Genomic DNA, 25,793 nt, shown 5'->3' with positions numbered 1-25,793 from the left:
CCCCCACCACCTGAATATTTAGCGTCCCAGTTAAACACGGTCTACATGAATGCTTATGGGGGCAGGGTGCTCTGCCCTGTGCCTGAGAGCAGCAGGAACCAAGTGGTTACAAGGCCTGAAGGAAGGAAACAAGGAGAGTCTATAGCTGGGTGCTGGGATGCTTGGTTAGGAAGTATGCTTCCAGAACAGTCTCTGTGTTGGTGATGTTCATTACAGGCAGGAGAGTAGAGACCCACATCCAGCTAGATGTTCTGGATGGTGTCCTCTGTCTCCCTTTGGCCTAGCGGGCCTCAGCAGGACTTGGAATCGCACCAAAGCATAGAATAGAACAGAATCATAGAATCATTAAGGTTGGAAAAGACCTCTCTAGTTCAACTGACAGCCCATGCCCACCATAGTCATTAACCACGTCCCTCAGTGCCACATCCACACAGTTCTTGAACACCTCCAGGGAACAGTGACTCCACCACCTCCCTGGGCAGCCTGTGCCAGCCCATCACCACTCTTTCTGAGAAGATATCTTTCCTAATATTCAGCTTGAATCTCCCCTGGCGCAACTTGAGGCCATTCCCTCTTTTCCTCTCACTGGCACTTTCCCAAAGAACAGACTGAAATCTTGGGAGGGGGGAGCTAAGGAAGGACTGCAGTGGCTTTATGGCTCATTGGGAAAACACTCTAAATAATCAGCTGCTATGCAAAAGGTAGGTAAATTCCTTCCTGTGCTTGATAAGCAACTTTCAGGCATAAGAGCTGTCATTTCCTATTGATTTCCACTCAGTCCAGAAAGACTGATGCCTTGGTGGTAAGGATCTCCTGGCAGCCTTTTGTGGTGCCTCTTTCCTTTGACTGCCCAAGTAATGTAGGCTTTCACTCTGAGGTCACCTTCCCTGCTTTGGGGACTGGGCATCTAAAATGGAAACGAAGCAATAGCTGTATAAGGTGTCAGAGATCATGCACACCACCTCCATATCTCTCTCTAGTTCATAGTTCTAGTTCACTTTGACAGTACCCTGTCTGACCCATTAGATTATCACTTCAAAGCAGCCATATCAAGCCAAACAGAAATCTTTCAGTGTTCCTGCAAACTACAACATTTTAAAGTTTATTTACCAAGCTAATTGTGCTGAAAGTCATTGAGGAGATTCAGGTGAGACTAAGTGTAGAGGAAAATCCCTGCAGGCTGAGAGGCTTTCTCTCAAGTGAGAAATCTGAAAAAGTTATGAAAAAAATCAGAGCTACAGGCTGTGACTTGTGGTTCTTGGGAGAATAGAAACTAGTACTGATACGGAAAAAAAACAAAACAAAACAAACAAACAAAAAAAAACGCATGCATCTTGACACTTGCTGATGTCTCAGAGCCTTGAGCAAAGCAATGAAAAGCTGAGATCACAGCGGGGACCCCAGCAGAGAGCTGTCACAAAGGGCTTGGAGCTACCTGCTGTCCTAAAAGTGGCAGTCCTACCCTGACACTTCCCCTGTTGGAGTAAAACATGGAGCAAACCTGATAGAAGGCCAATATTTCTTCATGACTTGTTTATCTTCCAGGATAGAGCCTGGCATTAGATGGCTGAGAAAGGAGCAGAGAGCAGATGCAAAGCTGCCATGGGAGCTGGGACAGCTCTTTGGGCAGCCATGAGTCTGACTGAGCCATCCTGCAAAGTTCCTCTCTCAGGGAAGATCCCAGGAGAGAGCTTAAATCTTAAATCTCGTTCCTCCTGTGTACACTATGTAACTTGCATGGCAAAAACGGACTGTTGGAGGAGGAGATACGCTGCTCACAGCTAGGACACCAGCAAGCAGAGGGAAGACCTCATACATGCCTGAGAAGCTACAAACTGTAGAAATGTTTTATGTGACTTTAGAAGTAAAGTATGAAGTTGGAGTGAAAGCTTAGTGAAAGTGAGGCAGGAGGAGGCAGTGCATCTTTTGAAGCTCCCGTGTGAAGAGAAGTGAGGGAAGCACCGTTCGTGGCCCGCGTGCAGCCTCCCAAGAGGGCCGCTGCCCCTGAGGCGTTTTCGTGGATTGAAGCCCTCCGAGCAACTTGGGGGTGGGGCTGAGGCAGCACCGCGGCACAGGGCGTTTCCGTAGTGTAGTGGTTATCACGTTCGCCTAACACGCGAAAGGTCCCTGGTTCGAAACCAGGCGGAAACATTCTTTTTGCCCTTCGACTCCAACGCCGCCTGCTTTCGGCCTGCGCGCTCCTACCTGCGTGGAAACGCGCGGAGACCAACTCTTGCACACCACACCGCCCGAAAACGACCACCAATTGCCCACGTTACAAGATGCACACGACAAACAACAGTGCGCGCTTGCAGACCAGAAGCCCAACCGTCTTCTCCGATGCATCAGCGGGGGGGGGGCTGGCCAGCAGGGACTGGAAGGTGATCCTGCCCCTCTGCTCTGTCTTATGAAGCCCCATCTGGTGTACTGCATCCAGGCTTGGGGCCTCGTGCAAAAGAAGAGTGTGGAACTGTAGGAGCCCGTCCAGAGGAGATCCATGAAGAAGATCAGAAGGCTGGAGCACCTCTCCTATGAAGTCAGGCAAGCAGCTGTGTTTGTTCAGCTTCAAGAAGAAAAGGCTTCAGGGAGACATCATTGTGGCCTTCCACAACTTAAAGGGAGATTATAAGCAGGAGGGAAAACAAACTTTTTACATGATGATCTATCAAGGAAGTCAAGGGAGAATGGCTTTGAACTAAAAAAGGGGAAGCTTAGATTAGATGTTCAAAAGGAATTCTTTACTGAGTGGGCAGTGAGGCTCTGGCACAGCTGCCCAGAGAAGCTGTGGTGCCCCATCCCTGGAGGTGCTCAAGGTCAGGTTGGATGGGGCCCTGGGCAGCCTGAGCAGGGGCTGGGGCTGGGTGGGCTTTGAGCTCCTTTCCAGCCCAAACCATTCTGTGATTCTATGATTCCATGAAATGCGTACTCCTTCTTTCATTTATAGTTATTTATCTAAATTACAATCATAACCTGCAAAGAAATTACTGCTGCCTGCCACTCCCTTGGAGCATGCCATTGTATATCTTTTCTGAATCAGAAGGAATCTGAAATTATTTTGAGCTGTAAGTCAGCTCCTTTCTTAACCTGCTACTGGTGGGAAATTCCAGGGTGGTTGCACCAAGAAACTTTCCAAGCAAGAGTACAGACTATCTAGAAGAAGCCTTGGAAATTCCTATGGTATGAACATTACCAAAATGCCAAGCATGCAATGGAATGCTATTCCATGCAGCTGAGACATTTTAGTGTAATGGGAAGAGGAACTGAGCTTCTGTGGTTTTTCTGAGGCTGCCTTCCTGTGGATCGATTTTCAGATTTTCACACTTTATTATTATTATTTTCTCCAAATCAAGTCACATAAAGATGATGTCAAGTCCGTACTATCCTCAGGATACATTCAACCTCCATATTTCTTTTATACTTTTTTTTTTTTTTTTTTTTTCTCCCTGTGGAAATATAATTTCAGCTACAAGAGCTGGAGAGAGAGGGGCCCAACATTGCCTCTTCTTGTTCCCAACTGCTATAGCACATACTGCATAGACGTGTTGGCTGCTTTTTAACAGGACAGTCATTTGTCGAAGAAAAATTTGTGTAGTTTGACAGCTTAAAGCTTGGGTAGGAGGTATGAATCATTGCCTGAAAGCTGGGAGACACTAGGTTCATGTGAATTGCATGGGGTGAAGTGAGGACAGCAACAGGTTTCTAGACAGAACTGCAGCAATGTCAGAAAGCAAAATTAGAGAAGCTGGGTCAGAGAAGATTGGAGTCGGGGAAAGGAAGATGCCAAAAATACCTAGTTTTCTAACTTTTAAGGCATTTCAGTTCAGCTGCGTAGACACATAGTCAAAGAAATTTATCTAATAGATAATATAGTAATCTACCATGGCCATGGAGATGTTAGGTGATGCAAAAATATGAGAAGAAAGTGACCTGGAATATACACATCAAAGGATTGCACTCTACTGCTTGCTATAGAACACCTACATTAAAGACCTTTATTTTTTAAGTTACACAGCATCACAAAAATGTCAGGAGAAAAGAGAACAGAGAAAAAGGAAAGGGAACAGAAAAGGAGCTTTCTTTTCAGAACAGAAAACATCTTTATACATAACCAATACACAACGACCCGACTTCCTTGGTTCTGGCAAATAAATGTCCTTGCTGAAGTTATCCACCAAGGTTAATGAAACATTATGAAAGGTAGTCAAGGAGAAAAAAAAATTGTATCCATTCAAGTATATATGAATTTCACAGTATTTTTGTGCCTGTCACTTCTAATTATACTCCTCAATGCTTATTTATTTCAGCTAAGACAATGACAAGCTCAGATTGCTTTCTTTCTCTAGCTTTGTTAGCTGTGTTCATCAGTAAGAACTGTTTTCTAGATAAAATTTCTATATCCTAACCCAGAGACTCATGTATCATTTTCTATTCTGACAGTAAATGAATTAATGGATTGGATAGGTCTTTCTAATACAGGTACAAATAAGGGAAATTAAAAGGAAGTATGAAAATTTATCTTGTGCTATATTCAGGGGTTTCCTCTTTCACTGCTTTAAATCTTCTGTTTGTCTAGGTCCATTCTGTACAATGGATCAAATGCTAAGCTTGGACAAATTGACAAAGCCATAGATTTCTATCAGTGGGTTTGCATTAATCAAGGTCCACAGTAATTTAAAACGCCACATATCTTCATGACAATTAGTTTGGGAAAGTACAAAATTGGAAATACTGGAGTAGCTACTAACCTCTGAATAACACCACTACTGATGTGAATTTATGACTCCATAAGGGCCCATCACAACAATAAAACTACTGATTGTTGATGTGTTAATTGAGGATTGGATTACCAAGAGCTTCAGCTGCTTCATGATGGCTCCATTTTAAATAATGAATTAGTTGCCCTTGGCTTCTACAGAGGGAAATATGTCGGTAGAAGTAAATATTCAGAAAACTTACATTTAGGCATTCTAAAAACTTTTGCCTGAAATATTCATGTCAGGCAACTGTGCCATATATTATTACAGTTTACATCTCTGCTTGAATGTTTCACGTTCTAGGGTCAGACACACAAAATTCATTATTTTAGGACTGAAAAACACTAGCTTCATGACTGTTGTACCAACATAAGGCAGGGGATATCTGTATTTAGTTGTGTTTTTTTTTACCTACTTTTTGTTCTGTTACATCTGGACAGAGTGAAGCTTCATTAATTTTAAATTATTAATGAATCATTTTTATAAACTTGTGTTTGGGGAGGGACTTTTCATTCACTGGAATTCCAACCAGTTCCTTAATTTTGCCAGTTCAAATCCTACTTTTGACAAGAAAAACTTTTTCAAAGAAAAGGTGTGCAGAAATGCAGTCAGATTATCAGAGCTTACACTTACTATGTATTAATTAAACAACAGTAAATAATAATGTCCTTATCCTATCAGAATTTCTAAATGGACGTTGATTAAAATGAGAGGATCTATTCCGCATTATTCCAATGAGGATTAATCCCCAGCCTGAATAAGGCAGAGCCCTAAAATGACTATGTGTTTCTGATATGCCAAACAAATACCCTATATACTTTTTGTTCTCCATGGGTCTTTTACTTCTTCTGATCTTTTACTTCAATTCTCTCTACAAAGGTTTTACTTACATTCTGATGAGAAAAAGGAGTGTTTTTAGTGTCTTAAGAAGGCAGTGGGTTGAAATTGTGATTTCATGGGCCTCTCAGAAATGCTGAATCTTTAAAAATGATATTCTTCTTTTACATCCTTTAATCAGTTTAATACTGCCTATAAATGCTTTCAGACAAAAAATGTCATGATCCTTACTTACAGAAATTTTACTCTCATCGCTTGCCACAGAAGCTTTCATTTTATTACTGATATGTGTATTATTTTGTAACAAAAATATTGTACAGCATTGCAAACGTGAGCCCCAATGAAGCAAGGCACTCAGCTAGACAGTCTATCTCAAATCATTGGCTGTATCTGTGCTCTCCTTCTACATGGCGTGTGGCAGCACTCTGCAGGTCACATTCCTCAAATGTTTACATTGCTTAGTTGGAGGCTTTTTCTGGGACATGCTCTTGGAAAAACATGGGGGAAATGCCAAAAATTCATAACCCTTACCATGCCCTGCATAGTTCAGGCAAACCACATCACTGCTGTGCTCTAGTGCTCCAGCACAGATTCCCCAAAGCCATTTAAAATGACTGTTCTGAGGCACAGGAAGCTAGCTGGAGAGAATCAGTTGGACAAAATTGAATCAAGGTACCTGCAACAAAACTAAAGATGGGAGAGAAGGCATGTTGTCTCAACAAGAGATGGATAAGGTGAGGATGTGAGGTGCTTCAGAGGAACTTGACTCCTTGCATGCAGTCAGAAAGGAAGGAGAAGAACAGAGAGAAGCAGGAGAAAGAAAGGAAAGAGGAGAAGGAAAAAAATCTCTCCAGAGAAGGTGATGATGATTAAACATTCCGTACTTTCATATAATTTAAGGCTAACCTCTACTTTCATGGATAAACAAACAGTAACCTCATTCAGGGCTACAGAATCAACCCTGCCATACCCTTCTTTTTCTGCAAACATCCCACATCCTGGGGAGTCACATCTGAACACAATCATCAGTGATATTCTCCCACTCCACAGGAAAATCAGCCTGGTTGTCTCCAACTGGTTGTTGATCACTGTCCATAAGTACATTGCCTGAACATCTCTAGTTTAGTCGATAGCTTAATAGCTGCTAGACCTTCACAGTTTGGTAGCAGGGTGAAATTCCCAAGAGTTTCATGTAGCTGATCAAAAGGCTGGGAAATACTACTGGCAAACAGAGATATGATCTTTTGGATCCAGTGTCCTCTGGGTTGGGCTAGAGGACTGGAGAGAGGGGTGTTTGTTTCTTAGACCAATCTGCTGATGCCATAACCTCAAGAGGGTCTTTATGTGCACCCACCAGAATAGGCTGACTCTCAAAGGTGCCAGTTATTATTTACTCAAGTGAACATCAGCCCATTTTAAGAAAACTTTTTAAAATAGAGATCTAGCCCAGTATTTATCCAATCGCTAAAGACAAATCTGTCTTAATTTCTGATAAATATATATTTTTAACTTTAATTGGAAACTCCTTCTGAAAATAAATTATTTGCTAACCCCTTTTACATTCATTAGGAAAAAAAATAAATCACAGATGAATTGAAGGTTTTTGTTCTGGAAATTCTCCAGCTATCACTAACAAAATTGGTATTTTACCTTATGTAAGGGAATGCCTTTTACTTCATTTTTTACCTTGTAAACACAAATAGAACATATTCTCATTTGAATTAACCTTTCAGTACAGAAAAGTTCAAACTCAGGGAATTGGTGAATTCCTCAGACAACCTAGTAGCCGTATAAAATATGACCTTTCCATCAGTTTTTCTAGATCTCTGACTTGGCAAATAGCAAAAAAATCCTTATTGAAATTGTTTAGTAGTAGAATTAAAACAGCATTGACAAGGCTGGGAAGTTCATGCATTGACTTATTTATATTTTTACACATTTACAAAATTCAGGACTTGTTTTTAAAGTGATAGACAGATAAAGACATACACCAAACACCAATGTGGCAGTGTTGAAGTTTAAATTATCAAATTAATATTCACTTGAAATGTATGGTTCAAATGAAATGACCTGAATTTACAAATTCAGAAGTTATTGGAATCAGCAAATAAACTATTAATGAAAAAATGACTTCTTGTCATTGTAGCTGAACGGACTAAGTCATTTCAGACTCCAAACTATGATCAGTTGTTCATGGCCACCTCATCTAAAGATGTCTTTACCAGCAGCTTACAAAGCTAAGGTTTAAACTGAGCAAGTTTGTTATGCACCTTTTTTTTCCAATTCAATTTAAATAAAAAGTTGAAACTTTTGTCAGTGTTTCCAATCATCTGCTTATGATAGCTTCGACAAAATCACCCAAGAGCAGAGATCTCTTGCATTTCCCCTTGCACCAACAGAGTAGAGAGCATCCATCTCAGACCATACAGCACAATCCTAATGAACCTTCACATTCATTTCAGCAAGATCCTATTTCAAATATATGATGCCATCATAATTGTTTCAGTGAAGCAGTGCTGAGAAATCTTGTTGTGGTGCGTCACTCTTGTTGTTGATGAGTTTTGTCTGAGAAAGACTGAATAAGTTTTCATTCAACCTAAGAAGAGCCAAGCATTAAGCAACCAGGAATGAAAGTGACTGTAGGGAGCTCAGGAGATATGTTCAAAGTTTGGAGACAGAAGGTAGCCCAAACACTATGGTAACGTGTTGAAAGTCTTCACTGTCCCCTACAAGGAGGATATATTATATACAGAATTTCATTTGTAGACGGAGCTTGGCAGAATGCTACCTCCTACCAAGTTAGCATGTGAAAAAAACTGCGTATTAACATGCTGTAGAGGACTTTCTTTGGAAATAATTCCAGCACAGATTTTTGAATTCTGCAACAAGACATTCTTAGCATAATTCACCCTGGCTGAACAATCTAAGTTGGCAAGTTCTTTCCTTCATATGTAGGATGGAGTCTTAGAGCTGAAATACATGAAACAAAAGCAGAAGACAGAAGAGGTGAAATAATGAGTGTGCCAGCATGTGAGAAATATTTCGTATGGTAATCTATACCTTCCAGAAATCCCACATCTGTTTCAAGAAGACCTCTCGCAGGTAGAATTTCTTTGGCTGCAGAATATTTGTTAGACCTAATTCTCAGTGTTCCAGGCCTTAGAGGGTTTATTAAGAAAGATTGGGCTGTGAAACAAGGAAGATAGATTATAGAAGTTACCTTGAAAAACTTGTCCATGAAACAGAAGTAGTCTCTGCTACTCTTTGTACTGTTGAATCATATTCTACACTGCTTGTAGTGTAATGCCGGCTTGCACAACTAGCAATAGGATTAAAATAAGCTACAATAAAATAGAAAGGCTAGTGCATCCACTGAATAAAATGTGTGGAAAATGGAAAGTTCAAGTGTCCACATCTAGACAAGTCTGTAAATTAGAAAATAAAGTAGGTCTGTGTATTTTGGTAGGTATTTTGAAAGACTGTTAAAAAAAATATATACCAGAAGCATATAATGGAATAAGGGTCACAGCACACATCCTTTATTGTTGTGATCTACTGGGTATTAGTTGAGGAGTATCCCAGATGCCACAGTTGAGATGTAATCATCTAGTACAAAGAGAAGATTCTCAGATTTCAATAGAAATAAGCTGTCTATTTCTGAATTTATTCTAAGGCCTAATTAGAACACCCTGGGTTTGTAGGCTGTGCCCATTAGTGACACCATTTTATGCTCTCTGGATAGGTTAGGTTAGGGTATGGACTAAAACACATCAGGTCTGCTCCTTTTAAGTCTGACTAGCGGTTAATACCAGCAGAATTAGTCTCAGAGGTGAAGAAACAGCAAATGTGACACAGATCTGTAGAGAAAAGTATGGTAAAATTCATGGAGGCTCCAGTAAGGCTACGCTGGATAGGATTTCCACAAATCCACCAGAACCAATCTTCAGCAAATTCATTTCCATGGCACTCCTTTCTCCCCTTATTTTAGTTGTACTCTTTGTGGCAAGAATAGTTTTCTTTTTCTTATCTGTCCCTTCAGGCCTGGACACAAATATTCTTCCTCTTCCATGCATATGGACATATGAAAACTGGATGGGAAAAGTTTCAGGATGAAGTCCAGTTGCCTTCCTTCCTTGACCTGGAAACGATGAAGAGCCCTTTGCTATTGCACACACACACACACCTCTCACTGCTATACATGAAAAATGAAGCTCATAAACAAAGGAATTCTAGAAGGTATAAAAGCTTCTAGGCTATATGTAACTCTACGTAAGGTTTGCCTTCTCCAGTTTGAAGCTATTCAGACTCCAGTCAAAAGGAAATGCTCAGTTAGCTTTAATTGTGTAAGAGGAAAATGCCCAACTTTGTGCTACCACTTCAGTAACAGAATAGCTATAGAATATGTACAATGAAAATCCTATTCAAACTTTATGTAATAATCTTTGTAAAGATACCTTAAAGACAAATGGCTTTTACTGTACAATATTAATTATCAGTAATAATGAAGAATGGGTTAAATTCAACTGAACAGATAAATATAAAAAAGGCTAAATTATTTTTCCTTAAATGAGGCAAGCTTACCTGCAATGCTGAGGTATCAGAAAGAAAGAAAAAAAAAAAAAAAGAGTGATACAGGAGCCTCCTCCACCATATACTTTATCTAGACAAGTGTGATATTCTAGCTTTTTCCTTAGCAATACCGAAGAAATTAAGTACCTGTAGGTGTATATCTCAGATGTACTCACCTTTGTATCTCTGGGGACCTGGTGAGACAAAGGGGTTAAATCATGTTTACCCAGAATGTATACTTGGTCTTCTTTAGCTCCCTGGAACTTGTTAGCACTTTGAGGACCAATTCACTAAGAATGAATAATGCCATGAATGACATCAGCTTCCGCCAACATGCAAAAGGTTACTATGGTAATGGGGAAAGTTTTTCACAGTACAAAACAAGTACCATACTTGATATATTAGCCAGCCAAAGAAAGCAGTCACATATAAGGTACAGCATCTTTCTAATGAATAGCCATTTATGCAGCATGCATGTTAGCAATTCTGCTGAGTTCCTCTGAACATCAAACTGCTGGCAGTTACATTGAAAAACTTGGCAGATTTACAAAAGTGTTAACGTTTTGTTTTCAGCAGCTTGTTTTTTTCTCTTGGAGCCCATATCTTCAGCATATTCACAGAGTCTTCAGCCAATGCCAAGTAGGACGGTCTCCGATGAGAGCTTAAATGTACTGTATACACACACTGAGAAAGCAGGATGTACAAACCATGCAAGTGGTTCAAAATAGACTCTTTTTTCTTTTTTCTTTTTTTTTTTTTTTTGGTGGCAGAAGAACAGATGGCTTCTTTGTTAGGTAGCCCTTTCTTTATTATTTGCTGACCACCTTGTCCATAAGAGTTTAAATCCACAAAACAATGCAGCGTGTTTAGAACAATGCAAAGCCCAGAAAATCTCAGAACCTTCCAGTCATGTCAGTGCACTGCACACAAATATACACACATGCATACATATGTATATGAAGAAATATCCAAGATAGAGATATATATATACACACTTACTGGATCAAAACCAACATGAAGCAAACCACAATAGTATCTTCTTAAGGCAAAAACAAATAAATCATTCAAAAGAGAACCAAGATATTATTTCATTCTACTTACACTTGTCAGAAGAAAAAGAGTGACTTTTTGTTTTAGGTATGGTCCCATCAAGTCCTTTCTAATCGGCAAAACAATTATTGCAGGGGACGATGAGGGAATGGGGGAAATGAAGAATCTGCAAGCAGCTACAAACCACTGATTCTCAGAGCCTGCTGACAGATAGCTCTGGGTTTGGCTTCTCTGGAGCTTTTTGTATACCTTGTGCCAAGGGACTTGGATAACAACTGAGCAGAACTTCTTCACAGCACTTCTCTGCTCCTTCATTGCATTTCTCTTGCCAAGAGTGAAGGAACAAATGAAAAGCAAAGGAATATATTTAGAGTGAATGAACCTTCGTAAAATACAACATTCCCGCATTCCAGAAGTAAGGGGTAACTGATCCTGGACTGTGTTTTCTGTGTCACCCATGTAGTATATTTTGGCTGGAGATGCTGCCAAATATACATATTTAGTATTCTGCCAAAATTAAATTTCACTGCCCAAGTCTTTCTTGGTACGATCGTCCCATCATTCAGCCTGCCATCATTTTGATAGGCACGAGAGACTGTTCCAACTCCACACTTGCATTTCTCATCAACCTTTCAAGAAGGATTTCAAAACTGATTTTAAACATAAAACACCACGGCTTTGATGATTTTTTTGGGGGGGGAGGTGGAGGGGACTGGGAGGGGGAAGGAGGTTATAAATTATTTTCTTCCTAATCTCAGAAACAGCAGAACGTTTTTTTGTTCTGAAATCTGAAACCTGTCAGCTCTGCATTTTCTGCTACAGAATTTTCTAATGCATTTTCTATACTGGATATCTGAGCTGCATATTTTGGAGAATATTTTTGGTAGTGTTTTTACAATGTAATTTTTCCTCTGTTGTCTCATTTGTTACAGTGTTAGTTGCTATGTTGATAGTGAGGAGGTTTTTTTGCTTCAAATGTTGGCAAAAGGGTAAACAGGAGGTGGGAAAAAAAAAACAAAAAAAATTTCCTTTTTGTTTGAAATCCTGTTCCTGTATTTATTTATTTTTTTCAGTTTTGCTTTATCCTTTCTAAGATATTTAATGCTTAACTGCCATTCTGTAAATGCAAAGATGCAGCACTTCCAAGAACAGATATCCAATTTACAACACAAACTGTCAACCACAAGAATTTTTTAAAATATCATATAGTTTATTCCTTTGTTTCTTCACAACATCACACCTTCTTCGCTGTGGTTCTACCTTCAATCCACCCACTGGGCTTGCATGAATTTCTTTGAGCTGTTGCACTCTCATGGAAATACCCCAGTGATAAAAAGAAGGCATTTAACTTGTAGGCTAGATGAGCTCCATGCAGGGTTTTACCTTCCTCTACATAAAAGATCGATGTGTAAAAAATGTAGGTACACTTATGTTGCTATCTGGAAATGGAGGGCAGGGCAGCACAGCATAGTCATCAACCTGAGAGAGGATCTCAGACTCACAGAGTGGCTGAGGTTAGCAGAGATCTCTGGGTCCATCTGATCTAAGCCCTGCTCCAACAGGGATACCCAGAGCAAGGTGCTGGGTCTGTAGGGTCAGTAGGCTACCAGTCTATTTTCCATGTTCTTTATCATATGCTTGAAGGCCAGGGCTAGCTATATTTAAGCACACCAGTAAAAATCACAGATAGTTTGGAAAGCACTGTTCTACCCAGCTTAAACAACTTGCTTGCATTTTGCCTGTTACTGTTATTTTTGGCCAGTCCTCCTGTGTCTCAGGCAGGAGCAAGACCAAGTTTCTTCTAGAAAACTGTTGAATGCCTCTGTGTTAACACCATCTCCAAGTCAGCTGCCGCTTTCCCTGAAGAAAACTGTGCCCTTTAACGTACTGCCACCACATAACATTGCTGAGGGGACCTGATCGGCCTGTTAAGCTTGTTAGATGATGAACTGAGCACAACCTTTGAGCTACAAATTCTTCACATAGGTTTCAGCGTCAGTGGGATCCCTGTTGAGCTGCAAATTGCATTTTATGGGCAGACACAACAGAATCAAGATTCTAAATTTAATGCTTTGCTTCCCAAGTTTCAGTAGGTTAAGCACAAAGAGCTAGGGAATTACGAATACAGCTCTGGCACTGAAAATACTTATCACCAATCACAGCACTGTGAAATATAAGTTATTTTATCATTTCTCTGTTATTCAGATAAATGTTAGCAATAATTTTAGTTTCACCCAGTCACTACTGGATTTCTCTGTTTTATTTAGACCAAAAGAAACAAGACAATAATTCAAGCTTAAGAAACATTCCAATGATGAACTCAAGGAATCCCTCACACTCCATCATCCTCCCCTGCCACATTGGTTACTGTTGGTACCATTTGCAATAGCTGCTTTTCTGGTTTAGTACCTCAAGTGCAATTATGCAGTTTTTCCTACCTAACCCTAAACCTCTTTTTTTTTTTCTTTTTTTTCTTTTCTTTTTTTCTAGTCTAATCTGAGTTAGGACTGCTGCTAAAATGAAGGTGTTTCCAATTTTCCACGTTACATTAGAACTTTTAGAACAATAACTCTTACAAAGATAGCTGTATTTTAAAAAATAAATTAAAATACTGTCTGATGTAGAAAGTTGTGAGTGCATTACCAAGAGCTGCTTTAACATCTTACAGCATTTAATAAGACAAGTTCAAAACAGCATGACTCCATCTCTACAGTAACAGAATTCAAATGAATGAGCAGAGGAAGTAATAGTACCAAATACTGCATCATTTCAACTTGTTCTCTCATCAGCTTTGCCAACATGAATTATTTATGTTGGCTGAGCGAGTAGAATCAGTCTCATTCACAGCTAAGCACAGGTGACAAAATGTAACAGTCATAATGATGATGATCTCTCTTTGCCCTCAGCTATTTTTCTACACTTTTCAATTTCAGACACATATTTTTGAGTTTGCTACTGCTTCATTTCCATAGCATAAGACATTAGAAAAGGTGGCCTAATAGATTTTTTGGGTGGTGGAAATCCTGGGACAGTTGAATTCAGCCAGCTGAGGGCACCACAGTTTTCTCAGCCCTCAGTTCTCTCATACCTAATAAACAGGCTGTAATGACTGTAAAACTTGGTGTTATGTAGCTTGGACACTGCTCTAAGCTAGCTAGGGAACTGATTATGCTAGGCCTGGAATTTCAGAATGACGTGAAGTTGTCTATTGGCTTGGAGCTCTGTCTGTTACCATTCACCTGCAAGCATATGATTTACATCTGTCCTGCTGCTCATGGCCATGCCATTGCACTTAAGACCTCAGTGTCACAAAGAAATTCACACACTTTTACATCTACTCTTGTAATTTTGTTTCTGCATCTCATTCCTTCTACTCACAGTCTCATCTTTCCATCCTAACCCAACAAATACAACTGCACATTTGAGCCATGCACACAAACACATACAGACCTCAGATATGACTGTCTCACTTTTGAACCCACTTTTCTAGTTAAAACACTTCATAAATGAAATGACATTAGATGAACAAGATGTCATGTAAGTGAACATCTATAGAGGAGAGACAACAGACACTGACACTGACTGTGACATCTCACAGTATTTCAGATAGTTTGTGCCTCCAGGAGGAGGCAAATCACGTATCAGAGGACATCAGAGGGGAAAGAAAGATGAATGGCGAAATAAGTCTCTCAGTGTGACCAGTTGTCACAAAACCATCACACCAGTCCTTGTCTTCTAAATAATGCACAGTACCATGGTTTCATATGATGATCAAGCTTCGTTCACAGCACGCTTCACAAGATTTCACAATCTAACACCAGAACTTAATCAACCACGTAACAGATTTCTGCCAGATCTATGCTGGTTAGGGTTGCCTACATTCACACCAGGAAGAGTTTGTTACACATTTGTGCCCAATTCAGAAAACCTCTGCAATGAGAATGGACTGAAATCAAGGATGAATTTTTAAAACAGTATTAAGCATTCATCAGGGTACTTGAAGGAGTATGCCATATACCACAGGGAAAGGAAGTAAAAGGATGAGGCCAAACTGAATATCTCCAGGGGGGAGGGGAAGGCAGAAGTCACAGAATGAAACATTTTTTGAGGGTGATGGTTAGCAGCTGGTTCACCATTCAGGGAAACCTGGGATACAGCTTGCAAGAACCTTAAAATGATAGCTGAACATTTTTTGTCAGATAATATACTACCAAGCACTGCTACTATGTGTATAGCCACTGTTATGTCTATATAAAAAGGGATATATTTGTCCTGGAAGAACATTAAGGTCTGATTAGACTCTCTGGGGCTACCACATTCCAAACAATTAATCAGATCCATAGTACCCAAATTGGTGAGGAAGGCTACAGGCAGTAAAAATGGGAGGGTTTTGGCCTGAAGCAAGCAGAGGTCAACATGAACTCAGGAGACCTGTCAGCAGGCCACCCATTAACAAGGATTTCACCATTAATTATTTCCTCTCTATACAAGACTGATGCAAGCAATAAAGAGCAGCTAACAGGGTTTAATGAGTTTATTACATAAATGTAGATAAAGTATTTGTGCTGTATTTGCATGTATTTAGAATAATTTTAAGAGTTAAGACGAAAGTATCAGATTTAGAAAAGAGAAAGATAGACAGGAAAAACTAATTTAAACATACAAAGATGTGACAGAATTAGCAGAGATTTAAGACTCCAACATTCCATATTAACACGTCTTCATTGTATTAACAGTGCTAAAATGAATAGCTGTGCTATTTGCAGTGTTTAACTAAAAAGAACGATCATGTTAGCTCAGTCCCTGTGAATAATGTATGAGGCTGAATTCAACTTATTCACCTCATCTTGTATTCAGACTAAAAACCTACAAAATAAAGGGCTATATTTAGCATTAAGTAACAATTTCTTGTTTTAACTTCCATAGCATTGCTTCTGTGCAGTTAGAGATCAGTTGAAAAATTGCATATAGAGTGGTTTTCCATTTGTTAGAATTTTCAGCCGTGATCTCCTTGTCAGATAGAGGCCAGTCTGGGATTTTTTCTATTTTTCCCATTTAAATCTTTTAGACTCTCAATGCATTTTTAATAGGCCATAGAAGAATCAATTAAATCTTGTTATTTGGATGCATTACAGGGTTATGCTCTTGTGGGTATCTAGCCAGTGTTAATTAACCAAGGAAGAAAGCATTTTGCACTTTAAAATTGTGTAAAATGCTATGTTCACAAATTAAGGATTTCACACAGCTGAAAATGAAAAGACATTAATGATAGCAGCACACTGGTGAGTTATGACTTCCAGCTGAAGAAAATTATGTGGAAAAGAAGACTTCATTATCAGCTCTATTTAAATCAACCTATTTTCATCATTTTATTCTCTAAAAGAAAATTATACTTCATAATCACTTTGAACACCTTAACGAACCAGGACAGTAATGACCTTGAAGGAATAAAATCACTCCCTCTCCCATAGCAGGTAGATAAGTTCCTGAGGACAATACCGTGAGGCTCTGAGGAATCTTCCTAGTTCTGCTATTGTTTGCAAAATTAACTACTGTCTCTGTCCAGAACAGGCTTACAAAGCAACTATCCAAGAGGAAAGAATCAGAATCATTTGAGTTGGATGGCACCCTTAAAGGCCATCTATTCCAATTCCCCTGCAGTGAACACCTTGTAGGGACACCTATAGCTCGATCGGATGCTCGGATCCCCATCCATCCTGACCTTGAATGTCTCCAGAGACAGGGCATTCACCACCACTCTGGGCAACCCATGCCAGTGCTTCATCATCCTAATTGTAAAAAAACATATATCCAATTGAAATCTCCCCTCTTTCAGTCTGGAACAATTTCCCCTTGTCCTGTTACAACAGACTCTGCTAAAGAGTGAAAGTGGTCAGTACCGGAATAGGAGACAATAAGGTCACTTCATCCCTTTGCTCTTCATTATTTTCCCATTCAGCATTAAAGGGAGATAACAACAGAGTTCTGCAGTCAGACAGCTTGGAGAAAATAGGACTGACTGGAATGGCTGATAGTCACCTGTGGCTGCAGTGGTAAAAGTGGACAGTGGTAAAACAACAGAAAGACATCCTCATAGCAACCCAGGACATACAGGGGACTGCCTGCGAGCAATAAGCAGGGAGAATGGAGCTGGAAGATGATAACAGACTAAAGGAGGAGAATAAGTGGTGATGGAAACAGGCGTCAGCCCAGCATATTCACAGCAGGATATCTCACCCTCTCTGCTTTCCTACTGCTGGGGAACAGCAACTCCTGATTCATCCCTTCTGGAGAGGAATGGGAGGCTTGCATGGTTTTCCAACTTTCTGTTTGCTCATGTAACACTTTATGCAATTAATTACTTGCAGATTACTTTAGACAGGCTCTGTTTTATCAAAAATCAGTTCATTCAAGGCAATGCTTACGGCAGCAAATAGCTGTTAGCAGTGGAGTTTAGTTTAGAAAACACTCAACAAATCTTGTTTTGCCTTTAAACTTATGTTTGAATTCAGTCCTCAGTTACCCTTGTTTCTCAGCATAGCCTTTGGCAAGCTGAGGAAAGATCCATTTGGGCTGAGCAGTATCATGAAAAGGTTCCCCTCTGTGTTGATATGACAGGTTTCTCATTGTCCCGCAATTACCAAAGAACAACAGTAGCTTCCTGGAACAACTGATGTTCATTAAGGGATCCTATCACTCATCGAGCACAAGCAGTTGGCTAAGGCAAGCCCTGTCTGAGGGAACAAATACATTCTTTGTATTCCTAAAGAGGCAAGGCACATGTTGTCATGTCTCAGTAAGGAGCTGGATAAATATTGTAAAATATTGTTTCGGTAGAGCAGATGTTCAGACTACACTGACACCTAGTAACAAACTCAGCCCCCCTGAGGCAAGAATTTAGCGGAATTTAATTATTCCTAAATGTGCAAGCAACGTGCTACCTGAGGCAAAGGATAATATTTCTCTACCTCTGTTAAAAGCACTAAACCAAAATCATGTATAGGCCCATACTTCCCTCATATTTGAGCTTGATTTTCAGAAAAACAGAAAAGGTCAGCAAGTAGTTAACATTTTTATTTCAAGAATAATAAGCTGATTTAACACAAAAATACAAATTGCAAGCATTTTAAAGTGCTTTTTTTAAAGCTATCACTCTCATCTGGACCACGTTTGATAGTATTTTATTTTGATTAGCATATAGACTTTCATCTGAAATGAGGTTCTAAAATAGGCCAAGATTAGGCACTTAACTAAATGGTAGGTGTCTTCTGCTCTTTATTGGGGAACAACACAAAACAGCTCCAGGATATCTCCGAGGACTTTCCCAGATGATAATTTCCTAATAATAGTTACAGTACTGTTACGATCCCCATTGCAGCCTGCTATCTTTTAAGCACTATTCATTGGAAAAAAAGAGCCCTTGAATCACTTTGAAATATCAGTGGCTTAAAACTGCTGGGGTGAAGAAGGTGTTAAGCTTAACATCCAAAAGTTTTTATCAACTCTTTGAGCACTGAGCCTACATGCTGCTGTTGAGTCGGATTTTTGTGGCTTTCTATTCCTAGCACAGAGACAACCTATGGATTGTGAAGACAAAAACAGCTATTTTACAGAGAGTAAGAGTGATAGGGAGCATGAGTATTCAAGCACCATAAATACAGAATAATTCTTAGTGAGGTCAGTTTACTCGAAAAAGAAGCAGACAATTTCTGTGAATTCATGATCCTAAAAATAATGAGGTGACAATCTATAGGACAGCGTAACCTAAACCTCAATCTGGAGAGCCAATATGGCACAAATCCAGCATTGCAACCCCTTTACGTTTTTTTTTTTTTTTTTTTAAACAAAGTTATTAAAGCCTATTGAAAAATAAAGGATATGAGAAAATGTTTAGAGGTATCAGTTCCCTATTAAAAGATTAAGGCCAGATTAAGCCACCTCATACATTGAGCATTAAGTTATTTGGCTGGAAACTCTGCCCTTGCTTCCTGTACTCTGCACACTGCTCTGTTCATCCTAACAGGGAACTACACACTGCTACCACCACAGCTAAGATCTTCTGCATTTTTACTTTTATTTATTTGTAAAAAAAAAAAAAAAAATGCAAATTCACATCTTCCCAGTAAGTGCACTATTTGTACCTCTTTAATCTTACAGAGAAATTCCTACAAGAGTTCAAACACAAGGCAGAAACTGCCTTCATAGAAGATCTCGCCAGAAGCTGTATTAATATGCATTTTGGCACATTAGTTTCTACATTAAGAGCATTTATGCCATTCAAACAATCTCACTAGCATCATGCCTTTGGCTGTCAAAGAAAAAGATCCTGCAGAAGGCAGATAAGCCCCACCAAGGCCCTTATTTGTAAACACAGTACAGCTGCCAAGTGCCTCCGAATACTCTTAGGTTACCTGGTCACGTAGCTGGGAGCAGAATGTAGAACAGACTTTGTCAGCTTGCAAACAGAATGTGTCTCCCAGTCTGCAGCAAATCCTGCAAATATTATAAATGGATAAGGTGCTATTCAAATCCTGCAGATGTCACATAACACATTTACTGTTTCACAGCCATAAAATCAAAACGTTGAGGGCAGTGTTCTCCTTCCTCCCTACCCACTTTTATCTTTCATTTTGGACTATATATATTATTAATCAATATTTTTTATATATATAAATTGAATAAACCTGAGCATTTTCAACATGGGATACTGGCAAAACTCATTCTTGCCATTCACAATTCACTCAAAAGCACAGAATTCAGGCAGCAGAGGAAGAAGTAATGTAGAAAATATTATTTAGCATTATTGCCCTGTACAAAGGACAGGATACGGAGGAAAAAAGGAGTAAAGCTAAGCATTTTCTGTCAGAAAGGCAACATATCTTGGTGACACGAATGTATGTATTTTCCTCTTTAAAAGTGTGTATACTGGGATAAGGTATGTGCTGATGATCAGGACATGCGAGTGAAAGGAGTGACAGAGCTCATGATAAGTGCAGGAGGAAAGAACGTCACAACGGCTTTTCTATTCATTGCTCTACCTCTCACTAACCTGATAGCTTTTAATATCACTTCCTCTATACTCCAGCTTCTTTATCAGAAATTTATCAGAAAAGGAGTACAAATTCTGCTCTGTTAAATGCATTTGCTGAAAGCGTCTCATTTTCAGTAACTTCTTTCTCTCAAGTGTGACAGTAAATTTCACATCTTCAGCTAGTGTGATCATGCTTTCACACTATGCCTTCGCAAACTGCCCTCAGTGTGAGCCATTCTGCTCCAATTCTCTCAAGCTACCTCTCTAGGCGCATTTTACTTTCTACAACAGCGCACCACATCATCCTGAAATATGTGCAAAGAGTTTGTGAGAGGTGTGGGCCCAGTGAAGAACCATATGGCCTAATGCCACAATCCTTCAGGATGATTTTAAGCTCTGGTTCAGAAAAGGTAAATGGTTAAATAAATGTAAGCATTATTTTTGACATAGTTTCATGTTCCTTCAAATTACATGAAATTGTACAAACACTGCGTGGCAAGGAAGAATTATAACTTATCTGTTGTGGGTTCACCCTAGCCAATACCCACCCAGAGTCTCACTCCTCCCCCTCTCCTGAAGAGTAGGAATCACACAAGCACTGCAACAATCATGACTGTGATGGTTTAATTGGGAAAGTAAAAGCAGCGTAAACCACAAATAATAAGGAATGATTTCACTATTTTCCATTGGCCCACAGATGTCCAACCATTCCTAGAAAGTACAGCTTCAAGCACAAGTAGAGCTTCCCCTGCTCCATGCCCCCTCAAATGTCCATAAGAACAGCTGATGGCTCAGCTGAGGTCTGAAGTCCCTCAGGAAAGGAAAAGCTGTGTGTTGGATTGTTGGGTGTCAAGACTTCAGCTGGGTTCCTGCCTCGACCATAGAGTCCACCAACATGGAGATTCTCCTTCCCCTGCTTTTCTGACAGTGCTGAACAGAGACTTGATAGGCACAGGTCAAGTCCCAAAAACAGTGCTAGGGGCTGCTGTGTCTCACTCGGGTTGGCAAGACACATTTTGCATCAAGGGGCACATCAATTCAATGAGATGACATGCCATAAGGTTTTACCTCCAATCCCAGTGGTCAAAACTTTGTCTCCCATCCCATCTCCAAAAGACCAGTATGCTGGAGGCGGGCAAGTGGTTGGGAGGTGACATTGCCTGGATAGAGAACCCAGATTCACCAAAGGGATGCTGTGTGGCACCTGTTCAGCAGGGAAAGCGCAGGGAAAAGAGGAAAAAAAAAAAAAAAAAAAAAAGGGAGACATTCATGGTTATGGCATGGAAGGAGTGAAAGAAAGTAGCTGGCATAACAAAGTTGAATCAGCAAGTTGAATTAGCACACTAAAGCATGCATTTCTCAGTTTGGGCCATAGGATTTTATTACATACCTTTTGTGTTCTTGGCAGCTTTTAGGTCAGTGAAAAGTCTCTTTGATAAATTTCATTAGAGCATCACCACAGGAATATGAAAGGTTATGTTCTGCCATCAGAATGACAGATGTCTCTTCTCCCTCCTTAACCTTTGAATCAATCTGTGCAGCACAAAATAAACATGTCAGCATTGTGCCTGTAAGCACTTCTTATCTTGCTGCTGTTTTGTAGCTAGTGAAAGTTGTAGCAGCTACCACATCTAATTTGGAAAACAATTCCAAAAGCTGATCTGTGTCTTCCCTGCAATAAAATATTTCTAACAGATTTAACTCATTAAAATGTGTTTCTTAAAAGAAAGATATTTATGTTTCCTTCAATGAACTCATTTTCTGGTTCTTAACAGTTTTCTTGGGTGACTGTGTACAAGGAGCAAGAAAATCGAAAGCTTTCTTTTATATTTTTGAATGTTCTTAATTTTGATTTTATAGAATACATAAATAGAACATCAGTGGAATTGGATGCTTATTTATAGGACAGATTAGAACAACTAAAGTAGCATGCAGGTCACCATGAAAAGATTTTATTGTGTAAAACTTCTGATAGCACGCTCCAAGCACCTTTGCAATACTTACTGAATTACGCTGCTTTTTTTTTTTTCCTCCCATTTTTTCTTTTTCATTTAACTAAAATCTTTTGAGACATCGTTGCAGGGCAGAGGGGACTCTTAGTTTACTTTCTGCAGGAGACTAGGTCAAAGAGGTGTTCATGGGCCATCAGCATCTACAAGTGAAAGCCAAGAGCTTGGGATCATCCGCTCAGACACAAGCAAGCAAAGTAGAACTACTGATGGACTACACAGAAAACAAGATCAGGAAACTCTTCTTTATCACTCTAGCTTAGTGACTTGGCTCATGCCCCTATGGAGTGTCTGCTGCTGGTTCCTGGCTCCTCCTTACTGCCGTGCTGTCACAGTCAGCACACCGGCTGCTGATTTGGCTGGTGTTGCAGCCTCCTTCTTTTTGCAGATACAGCATCTCTGGTGCTCAGGAAGAGGTCACATGACTACCACCAAGCTTGCAAACATATGGGGCCTGGTTCCCGATTACCTTTGCCCAGTATCTCACAGAGTAGAAATCATTAAAATCACAAAAGTAGAACTGGTGTAAAACCAGAAAATATTGTTGTGAACTACTTACTCGAATTAAAAAGTGATCTTTCAGTTACACAGTGGAACCCACGTTTCAGCAATGAAAGAAGGCTTATCAGTAAAAATCTCCTCATTAAAATATCTTCTAAACATACATAATCACAATATCACATGAAAATGAAAGCAATCCAACAAAGGAGTTTTTTGGGGTATTCAAACATGAAATAATTAAGTTGCTCTGAAATAATTCAGATTCTATCACGTTCTGTAATCACCAGTGGGAAAGAACAAACCACAGCCACCAAGTTATGGTCTGGAGGAGTTGGCTGGTCCTGTGGAGGGGAACTAATCATAGAATGGCCTGGGTTGAAAAGGACCACAATGATCGTCTAGTTTCAACCCCCCTGCTATGTGCAGGGTCACCAACCACCAGACCAGGCTGCCCAGAGCCACATCCAGCCTGGCCCTGAATGTCTCCAGGGACGGGGCATCCACAACCTCCTTGGGCAACCTATTCCAGAGCTTCAACACCCTCTGTGTGAAAAAAATTCCTCCTAATAACCAACCTAAACCTCCCCTTAGTTTAAAACTATTCCCTCTCGTCCTATCACTATCAACTCTTGTAAACAGTCGTACCCCCTCCTGCTTATACACTCCTTTCAAGTACTAGAAGATCACAGTGAGGTCTCCCTAGAGCCTTCTCTTCTCCAAGCTAAACAAGCCCATTCCCTCAACCTTTCTTCACAGGAGAGGTGCTCCAGCCCTTTGATAACCTTAGTGGCCCTCCTCTTGACTTGTTCCAAGAGCTTCCTGTCTTTCTTGTACTGGGGGCCCCAGGCATGGATACAGTATTCCAGATGGGCCCTCACAAGAGCTGAGTAGAGGTGGACAATCACCTCCCATGAGCCCAGGATATAGATGGCTTTCCAGGCTGCAAGCGCACACTGCTGGCTCACATCCAGTTTTCCATCCACCAGGACCCCCCTTCCCACAGGGCTGCCCTCAAGGGGTTCTTCTCCCATTTTGTATGAATACTGGGATTGCCCCAGCCTAAGTGCAGCATGTGTGCATGCACTAATGTGGGTGACACAAAGTTCACATCTGACTCTGCAATGAAAGTATGCCACAACACATGCAACACAGATCTCTTAGCATTTCATCCTCTCTCAGCCTCCAGCTTTTTATCTGCTAATTTAGCCCTTTAAAATGTCACCTGTTCATTCATGGAAACAGCACATGATCTATATTAATCATATATTAATTAAATGGTTGAGCATAAATAGGGAGCAATAAGTATTGCAAAAATTTTTTCCACTTTTCTTTGGTAGGATTCAGTTTGACAGAGAGCAGCTGATGCTGGAAATGAGTGAAATATAATTTCCTTGTTACGTAGGGCGAGAGGAAGGGTGATAGCTGCAAATCCAGGACTTGCTTTTCACTGAAAGCACTCATAAAGCATATTAAGATTTTCTATTTGCTGAAAAATCAGCATTTTCTTAAAAACATCTGTCATTTCAAAAGAGATCTGGGGGCTTCTTTGGTAGAATTGCCAACTAAATCATTGTAACGCATAGCTCTGTGTGTCATCTCAATGGTCTCACTGGGATTTCCCCTCCAATTACACCTTAGTTTCCTGCAGGGAAGAAAGACTTCCTGAGCTGTAGCCATAGGATTTTCATAGTTTTGTCATAATTGATTGGTGTTCACACACCATTTAATCACAAAAAAAAAGATACAGAAGTGTTTCTATTATAATTAATATTTTCAAATAGAAAAAAGTCAGTGATCAATCTAGAGAAAAGCATGCTCAAACAGTAACAAAATTCTAAATAAAGCCTTCACATTGCTGTGTGATTTTTATTGAAAGTGTGTTGTTGAACATAGTTGGCAATCACTTAAAATTAAAAAAAAAGGAAAAGATTCCTTATAACATAAATTAACTAATCTTTGCATGCAAAACTCACTTTGTTCTTGGATTTAAATAGGAGGACCTATTAACCTGCTTCTCAGCAGTACAGAAAATTAATCCACCCAGTTTAAATAAGGCAATAGTAAATGAAAGGCTTTCCTGTAGATTCATCACCCTCCCACATCCCTTCAGCAGACAGACAGATACTTACATATAAATAGCAGAATGTGGAGGATGCTATTGCTGCCTGAGACCAGGATGCATTTAGAAACCTATTAAACACCAATCTATTTGTCTGTATTTAGTGAAAGCTGTGTAATTTTTTCCTTAAGTTTCAAATGAAAAAGTGACAATGTGAGCTTTGAGACAGCGTGGATTCCTTTTGTACCTCTTGACCAAATAAAAGTACAGGCAGAAGGACAAGGAAGAAAAAGAAACAAGAAAAAGTAGAGGAAAAGGGAAATACTTGAAAAGGAACATGCAGCCTACAATGGCAGTAGAATGCTTTCGATAATGACCCACAACACTACAACAACATTTATTCACAGAATCATAAGGGTTGGAAAAGACCTCTTAAGTCATCTAGTCAACTGATCACCCCCTTGCTCACAAACCATGTCCCTCAGTGCGACATCCACACACTTCCTGAGCAGCTGGATGGAAAGTCCTAAGAGAACAGGATCTGAGAAATTGGCACAATGCTTTACCTATGGAAGAGAACAACAAAGCTGCTTTTAACTACACCGGAGTCATGCTGCTGTCCTGGTGTCTTCCAGTACAGCTCTACCATTAATCTCCTATCAGGCTGTGATTATATTATATTTAATCTGTGCCTATTTCTTTATTTGTTGGAAATTTTTAACAAAAAAAAAAAAAAAAAGAGGTGAAAGAGCATTTATTGTTACCCAGTCTTCAATCATTATCTGGCTATCTAGTTCTCAAAAGACGTCTCATCTGGCCATGCTAAATAAATTCAGTCCTTCCTGCTGAGTTTTATTAATTTTCAGTGAAACAGAAATAATGATACTTGCCTGCTTTTGTAATGCAATTTCAGATCTGTAAATGGAAGTTTAACATCAGAAGCTAGATAAAAGTTAAATATTCTAGCAACAAAAATCAATTAA

At 39.8% G+C, this 25,793-nt stretch overlaps 1 non-coding gene across 1 annotated transcript; it reads left to right on the top strand.

The window, feature by feature from the left end:
* Positions 1–2,078: 2,078 nt before the first annotated feature.
* Positions 2,079–2,151, top strand: TRNAV-AAC (transfer RNA valine (anticodon AAC)). Its single transcript has one exon. It is a non-coding gene; the product is annotated as a tRNA-Val (tRNA).
* Positions 2,152–25,793: the final 23,642 nt, after the last annotated feature.

The sequence above is a fragment of the Meleagris gallopavo genome, chromosome 1, assembly GCF_905368555.1.
Source record: "Meleagris gallopavo chromosome 1, MGAL_WU_HG_1.1, whole genome shotgun sequence".
In the NCBI taxonomy this organism is placed as follows: domain Eukaryota; kingdom Metazoa; phylum Chordata; class Aves; order Galliformes; family Phasianidae; genus Meleagris; species Meleagris gallopavo.
This window is presented reverse-complemented; position numbering and strand designations above follow the sequence as displayed.